Below are 13,368 nucleotides of genomic sequence, written 5' to 3' on the forward strand. Positions count from 1 at the left end.
CTGGTGATTCACCGGTGCAGGAGGGGGGTGTTTCTGGTGATTCACTGGTGCAGGAGGGGGGTGTTTCTGGTGATTCACCGGTGCAGGAGGGGGGTGTTTCTGGTGATTCACTGGTGCAGGAGGGGGGTGTTTCTGGTGATTCACCGGTGCAGGAGGGGGGTGTTTCTGGTGATTCACTGGTGCAGGAGGGGGGTGTTTCTGGTGATTCACTGGTGCAGGAGGGGGGTGTTTCTGGTGATTCACTGGTGCAGGAGGGGACAAAGCAAAAGAGGCCACAAACTATACACCACAAGCAAACACCTGAAGTAGTCAGTGCTTGTTGTGATGCAACAAAGGAGACAGCAAAGTGTAAGATACGAAAAAGAATAAGGTTCCTAGGTTTGGATACATCAGAATCTGATGGTGTCGGATTAAAGGATGAGCATAGATCAGAAACGAAAACTAGTGTAAGAGCAAAGGACGTTTGGTCGTTAAAACTATCATAAGGCTCACCGGATCAGTCATCAGAGTCACCATAATCTCCGGTGTCAAGTGAATCTGATGCTGACACAGACCTCTCTTACTCTGAATATTTGCGGAGGGAACACCGGAATCCTAAAATGAGAATGCCAAGAACTGAACCAAATCCACAGTCGAAAGGGACGTGGGAACATTTACCATCTTCATCAGCTGGGTCATCATCATCAGTGGACACAGACCTCTCCTACTCTGAATACTTGCGGAGGGGATACTCGAGTCCTAAAATGGTGAGACAAGGAAGTGGTGAACAAAAATCCAGGTCACAGAGGTTGCAGGATCAGTCATCATAATCTCCGGTGTCATCTGAATCTGATGTTGACACAGACCTCCCTTAGCCAGAATGTTTGCGGAGATAATAACAATGTAGAATGAGAAAGCAAGGAACTGATGAACCAGATCCACAGTCGAAATAGACGAGGTAACATTTACCGTCTCATTTTTCAGCTGGGTCATCATCATAGGTGAACACAAACCTTTCTTACTCTGAACATTTACGTAGAGAATATTCTGGAAATGAGAAGAATGAAAGTGAGGTCGAGGGAGTTGACTCGGATGGACCAGGTAGTCCAGGATCTGACACAGACGTGAGATATTCAAGATACTATCCAGGAGGAACTGACAGGGAGGAGAGCCCGACCTACGGCGGAGGTTACGCCATGCCCAACCCCGATGATTTAAAAGACTTGATCAATGACGATCCCGATCTTTCTTCACATTTGCTCAGAAACCCATCACTGAAACCCCCACTTAGGATTATAGATTATATTGATGTGATAGGGTGTGTTTTCAGTATCGTCATCACGACAGTGTTGTTTTATCTGTTTGGAAGTTTCGGTGACAGACAAATAGAATTGTTTGTAAAGGAAATCGATGCCCAAAACGCACTCCAGAATTAAACTTTCGGATGGGATGAAAATGATGCTTCATTCTGGGAAAGATATGGCGTCCCGCAAGGTTGAGGAGCTGGTATTTCCTTAAGTGGCCTCCCGCAAGGTTGAGGAGCTGGTATTTCCTTAAGTGGCCTCCCGCAAGGTTGAGGAGCTGGTATTTCCTTAAGCTTCCGTTAACTGTCAGTTTGATATTATCAAGACCATCAGTTAGATAACGGAGACAACCTTGGATACTGTATATGATACTCGATACTTTTGATTAGCAAGAACCACAGTTACCTAAATTCTGTGTTGATTCTGTCTTTACCTAAAATACCTTGAGACCAGTTTGTATAATGCTTGTTTTTGAAGCACAACATAGGTTACATGAGCATAACTGGAAGGATTCAAATCGAACTTGAGCATTCCATTACAACAGGGAGCCTTCTGGTAAAGTTGACGATTTAGTCAAGACTTGTGGTAGACAGAAGCTCGTGAACACAATATTGGGTCATCAGAAATTTAAAAGCTGTCATCGGGAAAGAATAGAAAAGTGCAATGAAAATTAAATTGAACAAAAGGCTTTGGTGATGAGTGTGTAATAAAGTTAAGGGTATTAAGTTGGAGGTTTAGTTAAGATAAAGATTTCATGAGATTTTGAGGGTGTACTGAAGTAACAGTCATTACTGGCTCCATTTTTCATTATCAATTGTTGTCTGATATATATGTCAGCACAGAGGGAGAATAGTTTTCCTGAATCTCAACTTCCTCCATTTTTTTTCATACATATTCACCATTTTTCCGCATCTGCCTGATAGCAACAAAAACAAATGACTGAGCCTTAGAGGGAAAATTCCTCACTGGTACCCTTACTCTGTTCCTTCTTTTGGAAATTAATACAGGATGGGAGGATTTCCAGCCACCCGCACCTGCCCCTCTTACTCGCCTGCAACATGCTGGGGATATACTAGAATGAGATAGATGACTTAGAATGGTCAATTTGTATACAAAAAAAAAAAAACTAAAACGCCTCGTCTTTGTATATAGATTGTTCAAAGGAACTTGTTTCATATTCCTCTTGGTTATCAGCAAATACCACATCACGCGCACCACTATGACAATTTATTTTTATAATCGATCACCGTTTCCCGCGTTACCTCCCACACCATGTATTCCAAATACTTTTCACAAAGCATCTCCATCAACCCTATCATGGTGCCTTCTTCAGATCCATAAATTGTACATACAAACCCATCTGTTTTTCTATTACTCGCATGCATTCTGTAAAGCAAACACCTGATCCACACATCCTCTACCACTTCTGAAACCACACTGCTCTTCCCTAATCTGATGCCGTGCACATGCCTTCGACTTCTCAATCACGTACAACTTACCAGGTATACTCAATAAACATGACTGTAGGTTGAACACTCACCTTTATCCCCTTTGCCTTTGTACAGTGGCACTATGCATGCATTCCACCAATCCTCAAGCACTTCACCATGATCCACACATACATTGAATAACCTTACCAACCAATCAACAACACATTCACCCCTTCTTAAATTCCACTGCAATACTGTCCACTTCCACTGACACCTGATTTTATCTTCCGCAAAGGCTTTCACCTCCTCTTCTCTGTTTACCAAACCACCCTCCCTGACTCTTTCACTTCACACACCACCCTGACCAAAACACCCAACATCTTCCACTCTGTCATCAAACACGTTCAACAACCCTTCAAAATGTTCATGCCATTACCTCCTTATCTCTACCAGTTATCACTTTTTGCTCCCTTCACATATGTTCCCACTTGTTCCCTTGTCTTTCGCACATTTATTTACTTTCTTCCACAACATCTTTTCATTCTTGCTAAAGTTTAATGATACTCTCACCCCCAACTCTCATTTGCCCTCTTTCTCAACCCTTGAATCTTCCTATTGCACATCCAGTTATTTGCATCCCTTCCTTGTAAGTACTGTACAAATGCCTCTTTTTTCTATCACTCACAACTTTACCTTTTCATCCCACCACTAACAACCCTTTCTAATCTGCACACCTCTTGTATGCCACATGCATCTCTTGCACATGCCATTACTGCTTCCCTAAATACATCCCATTCCTCACCCACTTCCCTCGCTTCACTTGTTCTTATCTTTTGCAACTCTACACTCAATCTCTCATTCTTCACAAAAGTCTCCTTGGACCGATGTGCTGCTAGTGGACTGAAGCAGGGCATGTGAAACATCCAGGGTAAACCTTGATAATGTGTCTGTGGCGCCTGGATGTGGTTAGGGAACTGTGGTCGTGGTCCATTTCACTTGGTGGCTAGAGAATGGATGTGAGCAGATGTATCCTTCGTTTCTGGTGCTACCTCACTAATGCAGGAAGCAATGATGAAGTATGAACTAATATAGGTATTTATTTGTATTTATTATACACGTACTTAATTCATACTTGCTGCCTTTATTCACTACCATCGCCACCCCATCACACATGAAATGACAACCCCCTCCCCCCGCATGTGTGCGAGTTAGTGCTAGGAAAGACAACAAAGGCCACATTTGTTCACACATTCTTTAGCTGTCATGTATAATGGCACCAAAACCACAACTCCCTTTCCACATCCAAGCCCCACTTTCCATGATTTACCTCAGATGCTTCACATGCCCTGGTTCAGTCCACTGACAGCACGGCGACCCTGGTATACCACATCGTTTCAATTCACTCTATGCCTTGCACGCCTTTCACCCTCCTTCATGTTCAGGCCCCGATCGCTCAAAATCTTTTTCTTTCCATCCTTCCACCTCCAATTTGGTCTCCTACTTCTCGTTCCCTCCACCTCTGACACATATATCCTCTTTGTCAATCTTTCCTCATTCTCTCCATGTGACCAAACCATTTCAAAACACCCTCTTCTGGTCTCTCAACCACACTCCTTTTATTACCACACATCTCTCTTACCCTTTCATTACTTACTTGATCAAACCACCTCACACCACATATTGTCCTCAAACATCTCATTTCCAACACATCCACCCTCCTCTGCACAACCCTGTCTATAAGCCCAAGCCTCGCAACCATATAACATTGTTGCAACCCCTATTTCTTCAAACATACCAAATACACTCCCAAATATCTAAAACACTTCACTTCCTTCAGTTTTTCTCCATTCAAACTTACCTTCCAGTTGACATCCCTCAACCCTACTGTACCTAATAACCTTGCTCTTATTCACATTTTTGCTGGGAAATAGTGCAAGTGACTGGGAAATGCATAAAAGAGAGGCAGGAGGTCAAAAGGAAGGTGCAAGAGGTGAAAAAGAGGGCAACTGAATGTTGGGGTGAGAGAGTATCATTAAATTTTAGGGAAAATTAAAGGATGTTTTGGAAGGAGGTAAATAAAGTCCTTAAGACAAGAGAACAAATGGGAACATAGGTGAAGGGGGCTAATGGGAGGTAACAACTAGTAGTGGTGATGTGAAAAGGAGATGGAGTGAGTATTTTGAAGGTTTGTCGAATGTGTTAGATGATAGGGTGGCAGATAGAGGGTGTTTTGGTTGAGGTGGTGTGCGAAGTGAGAGGGTTAGGGAGAATGAATTGGTAAACAGAGAAGAGGTAGTGAAAGTTCTGCGGAAGATGAAAGTGAGCAAGGCAGTGGAGAGGCATTTGGACGAGTTTTGCTGGGAAATAGTGCAAATGACTGAGAATGTATAAAAGAAAGAGGCAGGAGGTCAAGAAAGGTGTAAGATGTGAAAAAGAGGGCAAATGAGAGTTGGGGGTGAGAGAGTATCATTAAATTTTAGGGAGAATGAAAAGATGTGTATGTTTGAAGGAATAGTGATTCCAACAATATTATACCTCATGGCGAAACACACAAGCCGCAGCCTGGCAACGGCTGTGCAAAGGGAGGGAGAAAATGTAAATAAAAGAAGAAAAAAGAGTGAGAGAAAAGTTGGGTCGTTTCTACTTTTCGACGGTAGAAATATTCCCTTCATGGTTTTTCCCCCACAAGAGTTTCTTTGTGTGCGAGATTTTTATTGGGTTTGGATGATACTGCAGTGGAATTTATTAAAAAAGGGGGTGACTGTATTGTTGACTGGTTGGTAAGGTTATTTAATGTATGCATGACTCATGGGGAGGTGCCTGAGGTCTAGTGGAATGCTTGCATAGTGCCATTGTACAAAGGCAAAGGGGATAAAGTGAGTGTTCAAACTACAGAGGCATAAGTTTGTTGAGTATTCCTGGGAAATTATATGGGAGGTTATTGATTGAGAGGGTGAAGGCATGTACAAAGCATCAGACTGGGGAAGAACATAAGAGGTACAGGATGTGTGGATCAGGTGTTTGCTTTGAAGAATGTATGTGAAAAATAATTAGAAAAACAAATGGATTTGTATGTAGCATTTATGGATCTAGAGAAGGCATATGATGGAGTTGATAGAGATGCTCTGTGGAAGGTATTAAGAATATATGGTGTGGGAGGCAAGTTGCTCGCAGCAGTGAAAAGTTTTTATCGAGGATGTATGGCATGTAAGGCTGATGATACAGTGCTGGTGGCTGATTTGGGTGAGTAACTGCAGAAGCTAGTGACTGAGTTTGGTAAAGTTTGTGAAAGAAGAAAGCTGAGAGTAAATGTGAATACATATATATTTTATTTATTTATTTATTATACTTTGTCGCTGTCTCCTGCGTTAGCGAGATAGCGCAAGGAAACAGATGAAAGAATGGCCCAGCCCACCCACATACACATTTATATACATACACGTCCACACATGCACATATACATACCTATACATCTCAACGTTTATTTATTTATTTATTTTGCTTTGTCGCTGTCTCCCGCGTTAGCGAGGTAGCGCAAGGAAACAGACAAAAGAATGGCCCAACCCACCCACATACACATGTATATACATACCTATACATCTCAATGTATACATGTATATACACACACAGACATATACATATGTACCCATGTGCATAATTCATACTGTCTGCCTTTATTCATTCCCATCGCCACCCCGCCACACATGGAATAACAACACCCTCCCCCCTCATATGTGCGAGGTAGTGCTAGGAAAAGACAACAAAGGCCCCATTCGTTCACACTCAGTCTCTAGCTGTCATGTAATAATGCACCAAAACCACAACTCCCTTTCCACATCCAGGCCCCACAGAACTTCCCATGGTTTACCCCAGACGCTTCACATGTCCTGGTTCAATCCGTTGACAGCACATCGACCCCGGTATACCACATCGTTCCAATTCACTCTATTCCTTGCACGCCTTTCACCCTCCTGCATGTTCAGACCCCGATCACTCAAAATCTTTTTCACTTCATCTCTCCACCTCCAATTTGGTCTCCCACTTCTCCTCGTTCCCTCCATCTCTGACACATATATCCTCTTGGTCAGTCTTTCCTCACTCATTCTCTACATGTGACCAAACCATTTCAAAACACCCTCTTCTGCTCTCTCAACCACACTCTTTTTATACCACAACATCTCTCTTACCCTATTATTACTTACTCGATCAAACCACCTCACACCACATATTGTCCTCAGACATCTTATTTCCAGCACATCCACCCTCCTGCGCACGACTCTATCCATAGCCCACACTTCGCAACCAAACAACATTGTTGGAACCACTATTCCTTCAAACATACCCATTTTTGCTTTCCGAGATAATGTTCTCGACTTCCACACATTCTTCAAGGCTCCCAGAATTTTCGCCCCCTCCCCCACCCTATGATTCACTTCCGCTTCCATGGTTCCATCCGCTGCCAAATCCACTCCCAGATATCTAAAACACTTCACTTCCTCCAGCTTTTCTCCATTCAAACTTACCTCCCAATTGACTTGACCCTCAACCCAACTGTACCTAATAACCTTGCTCTTATTCACATTTACTCTTAACTTTCTTCTTTCACACACTTTACCAAACTCAGTCACTAGCTTCTGCAGTTTCTCACATGAATCAGCCACCAGCGCTGTATCATCAGCGAACAACAACTGACTCACTTCCCAAGCTCTCTCATCCACAAGAAACTGCATACTTGCCCCTCTTTCCAAAACTCTTGCATTCACCTCCCTAACAACCACCCATAAACAAATTAAACAACCATGGAGACATCACACACCACCTGCTGCAAACCTACATACACTGAGAACCAATCACTTTCCTCTCTTCCTACACATACACATGCCTTACATCCTCGATAAAAACTTTTCACTGCTTCTAACAACTTGCCTCCCACACCATATATTCTTAGTACCTTCCACAGAGCAGCTCTTTCAACTCTATCATATGCCTTCTCCAGATCCATAAATACTACATACAAATCCATTTGCTTTTCTAAGTATTTCTCACATACATTCTTCAAAGCAAACACCTGATCCACACATCCTCTACCACTTTTGAAACCACACTGCTCTTCCCCAATCTGATGCTCTGTACATGCCTTCACCCTCTCAATCAATACTCTCCCATATAATTTCCCAGGAATACTCAACAAACGTATACCTCCGTAATTTGAGCACTCACTTTATCCCCTTTGCCTTTGTATGATGGCACTATGCAAGCATTCCGCCAGTCCTCAGGCACCTCACCATGAATCTTACATACATTAAATAACCTTACCAACCAGTCAACAATAGAGTCACCCCCTTTTTTAATAAATTCCACTGCAATGTCATCCAAACCCACTGCCTTGCCGGCTTTCATCTTCCGCAAAGCTTTTACTATCTCTTCTCTGTTTACCAAATCATTTTCCCTAACCTTCTCACCTTGCACACCGCCTCGACCAAAACACCCTATATCTGCCACTCTATTATCAAACACATTTAACAAACCTTCAAAATACTCATTCCATCTCTTTCTCACATCACCACTACTTGTTATCACCTCCCCATTAGCCCCCTTCACTGAAGTTCCCATTTGTTCCCTTGTCTATATATATATATATATATATATATATATATATATATATATATATATATATATATATTTTTTTTTTTTTTTTATACTTTGTCGCTGTCTCCCGCGTTTGCGAGGTAGCGCAAGGAAACAGACGAAAGAAATGGCCCAACCCCCCCCCCCCCCATACACATGCATATACACACGTCCACACACGCAAATACACATACCTACACAGCTTTCCATGGTTTACCCCAGACGCTTCACATGCCTTGATTCAATCCACTGACAGCACGTCAACCCCGGTATACCACATCGCTCCAATTCACTCTATTCCTTGCCCTCCTTTCACCCTCCTGCATGTTCAGGCCCCGATCACACAAAATCCTTTTCACTCCATCTTTCCACCTCCAATTTGGTCTCCCTCTTCTCCTCGTTCCCTCCACCTCCGACACATATATCCTCTTGGTCAATCTTTCCTCACTCATTCTCTCCATGTGCCCAAACCACTTCAAAACACCCTCTTCTGCTCTCTCAACCACGCTCTTTTTATTTCCACACATCTCTCTTACCCTTACGTTACTTACTCGATCAAACCACCTCACACCACACATTGTCCTCAAACATCTCATTTCCAGCACATCCATCCTCCTACGCACAACTCTATCCATAGCCCACGCCTCGCAACCATACAACATTGTTGGAACTACTATTCCTTCAAACATACCCATTTTTGCTTTCCGGGATAATGTTCTCGACTTCCACACATTTTTCAAGGCTCCCAAAATTTTCGCCCCCTCCCCCACCCTATGATCCACTTCCGCTTCCATGGTTCCATCCGCTGACAGATCCACTCCCAGATATCTAAAACACTTCACTTCCTCCAGCCTCTCACCATTCAAACTCACCTCCCAATTGACTTGACCCTCAACCCTACTGTACCTAATAACCTTGCTCTTATTGACATTTACTCTTAACTTTCTTCTTCCACACACTTTACCAAACTCCGTCACCAGCTTCTGCAGTTTCTCACATGAATCCGCCACCAGCGCTGTATCATCAGCGAACAACAACTGACTCACTTCCCAAGCTCTCTCATCCCCAACAGACTTCATACTTGCCCCTCTTTCCAAAACTCTTGCATTTACCTCCCTAACAACCCCATCCATAAACAAATTAAACAACCATGGAGACATCACACACCCCTGCCGCAAACCTACATTCACTGAGAACCAATCACTTTCCTCTCTTCCTACACGTACACATGCCTTACATCCTCGATAAAAACTTTTCACTGCTTCTAACAACTTTCCTCCCACACCATATATTCTTAATACCTTCCACAGAGCATCTCTATCAACTCTATCATATGCCTTCTCCAGATCCATAAATGCTACATACAAATCCATTTGCTTTTCTAAGTATTTCTCACATACATTCTTCAAAGCAAACACCTGATCCACACATCCTCTACCACTTCTGAAACCACACTGCTCTTCCCCAATCTGATGCTCTGTACATGCCTTCACCCTCTCAATCAATACCCTCCCATATAATTTACCAGGAATACTCAACAAACTTATACCTCTGTAATTTGAGCACTCACTCTTATCCCCTTTGCCTTTGTACAATGGCACTATGCAAGCATTCCGCCAATCCTCAGGCACCTCACCATGAGTCATACATACATTAAATAACCTTACCAACCAGTCAACAATACAGTCACCCCCTTTTTTAATAAATTCCACTGCAATACCATCCAAACCTGCTGCCTTGCCGGCTTTCATCTTCCGCAAAGCTTTTACTACCTCTTCTCTGTTTACCAAATCATTTTCCCTAACCCTCTCACTTTGCACACCACCTCGACCCAAACACCCTATATCTGCCACTCTGTCATCAGACACATTCAACAAACCTTCAAAATACTCATTCCATCTCCTTCTCACATCACCACTACTTGTTATCACCTCCCCATTTACGCCCTTCACTGAAGTTCCCATTTGCTCCCTTGTCTTACGCACCCTATTTACCTCCTTCCAGAACATCTTTTTATTCTCCCTAAAATTTACTGATAGTCTCTCACCCCAACTCTCATTTGCCCTTTTTTTCACCTCTTGCACCTTTCTCTTGACCTCCTGTCTCTTTCTTTTATACTTCTCCCACTCAATTGCATTTTTTCCCTGCAAAAATCGTCCAAATGCCTCTCTCTTCTCTTTCACTAATACTCTTACTTCTTCATCCCACCACTCACTACCCTTTCTAAACAGCCCACCTCCCACTCTTCTCATATATATATATATATATATAAATATATATATTTTTTTTTTTTTTTTTTTATACTTTGTCGCTGTCTCCCGCGTTTGCGAGGTAGCGCAAGGAAACAGACGAAAGAAATGGCCCAACCCCCCCCTACACATGTATATACATATGTCCACACATGCAAATATACGTACCTACACAGCTTTCCATGGTTTACCCCAGACGCTTCACATGCCTTGATTCAATCCACTGACAGCACGTCAACCCCGGTATACCACATCGCTCCAATTCACTCTATTCCTTGCCCTCCTTTCACCCTCCTGCATGTTCAGGCCCTGATCACACAAAATCTTTTTCACTCCATCTTTCCACCTCCAATTTGGTCTTCCTCTTCTCCTTGCTCCCTCCACCTCCGACACATATATCCTCTTGGTCAATCTTTCCTCACTCATCCTCTCCATGTGCCCAAACCACTTCAAAACACCCTCTTCTGCTCTCTCAACCACGCTCTTTTTATTTCCACACATCTCTCTTACCCTTACGTTACTCACTCGATCAAACCACCTCACACCACACATTGTCCTCAAACATCTCATTTCCAGCACATCCACCCTCCTGCGCACAACTCTATCCATAGTCCACGCCTCACAACCATACAACATTGTTGGAACCACTATTCCTTCAAACATATATATATATATATTTTTTTTTTTTTTTTTTTTATACTTTGTCGCTGTCTCCCGCGTTTGCGAGGTAGCGCAAGGAAACAGACGAAAGAAATGGCCCAACCCCCCCCTACACATGTATATACATACGTCCACACATGCAAATATACGTACCTACACAGCTTTCCATGGTTTACCCCAGACGCTTCACATGCCTTGATTCAATCCACTGACAGCACGTCAACCCCGGTATACCACATCGCTCCAATTCACTCTATTCCTTGCCCTCCTTTCACCCTCCTGCATGTTCAGGCCCCGATCACACAAAATCTTTTTCACTCCATCTTTCCACCTCCAATTTGGTCTCCCTCTTCTCCTCGTTCCCTCCACCTCCGACACATATATCCTCTTGGTCAATCTTTCCTCACTCATCCTCTCCATGTGCCCAAACCACTTCAAAACACCCTCTTCTGCTCTCTCAACCACGCTCTTTTTATTTCCACACATCTCTCTTACCCTTACGTTACTCAATCGATCAAACCACCTCACACCACACATTGTCCTCAAACATCTCATTTCCAGCACATCCATCCTCCTGCGCACAACTCTATCCATAGCCCACGCCTCGCAACCATACAACATTGTTGGAACCACTATTCCTTCAAACATACCCATTTTTGCTTTCCGAGATAATGTTCTCGACTTCCACACATTCTTCAAGGCCCCCAGAATTTTCGCCCCCTCCCCCACCCTATGATCCACTTCCGCTTCCATGGTTCCATCTGCTGCCAGATCCACTCCCAGATATCTAAAACACTTCACTTCCTCCAGTTTTTCTCCATTCAAACTCACCTCCCAATTGACTTGACCCTCAACCCTACTGTACCTAATAACCTTGCTCTTATTCACATTTACTCTTAACTTTCTTCTTTCACACACTTTACCAAACTCAGTGACCAGCTTCTGCAGTTTCTCACATGAATCAGCCACCAGCGCTGTATCATCAGCGAACAACAACTGACTCACTTCCCAAGCTCTCTCATCCCCAACAGACTTCATACTTGCCCCTCTTTCCAAAACTCTTGCATTCACCTCCCTAACAACCCCATCCATAAACAAATTAAACAACCATGGAGACATCACACACCCCTGCCGCAAACCTACATTCACTGAGAACCAATCACTTTCCTCTCTTCCTACACGTACACATGCCTTACATCCTCGATAAAAACTTTTCACTGCTTCTAACAACTTGCCTCCCACACCATGAAAGTTGATGGAGAGAGATGGGTGATTATTGGTGCATATGCACCTGGGCATGAGAAGAAAGATCATGAGAGGCAAGTGTTTTGGGAGCAGCTGAATGAGTGTGTTAGTGGTTTTGATGCACGAGACCGGGTTATAGTGTTGGGTGATTTGAATGCAAAGGTGAGTAATGTGGCAGTTGAGGGAATAATTGGTATACATGGGGTGTTCAGTGTTGTAAATGGAAATGGTGAAGAGCTTGTAGATTTATGTGCTGAAAAAGGACTGATGATTGGGAATACCTGGTTTAAAAAGCGAGATATACATAAGTATACTTATGTAAGTAGGAGAGATGGCCAGAGAGCGTTATTGGATTATGTGTTAATTGACAGGCGCGCGAAAGAGAGACTTTTGGATGTTAATGTGCTGAGAGGTGCAACTGGAGGGATGTCTGATCATTATCTTGTGGAGGCTAAGGTGAAGATTTGTATGGGTTTTCAGAGAAGAAGAGTGAATGTTGGGGTGAAGAGGGTGGTGAGAGTAAGTGAGCTTGGGAAGGAGACTTGTGTGAGGAAGTACCAAGAGAGACTGAGTACAGAATGGAAAAAGGTGAGAACAATGGAAGTAAGGGGAGTGGGGGAGGAATGGGATGTATTTAGGGAATCAGTGATGGATTGCGCAAAAGATGCTTGTGGCATGAGAAGAGTGGGAGGTGGGTTGATTAGAAAGGGTAGTGAGTGGTGGGATGAAGAAGTAAGAGTATTAGTGAAAGAGAAGAGAGAGGCATTTGGACGATTTTTGCAGGGAAAAAATGAAATTGAGTGGGAGACATATAAAAGAAAGAGACAAGAGGTCAAGAGAAAGGTGCAAGAGGTGAAAAAAAGGGCAAATGAG

Source organism: Panulirus ornatus, chromosome 32 (assembly GCF_036320965.1).
Source record: "Panulirus ornatus isolate Po-2019 chromosome 32, ASM3632096v1, whole genome shotgun sequence".
Taxonomy (NCBI): domain Eukaryota; kingdom Metazoa; phylum Arthropoda; class Malacostraca; order Decapoda; family Palinuridae; genus Panulirus; species Panulirus ornatus.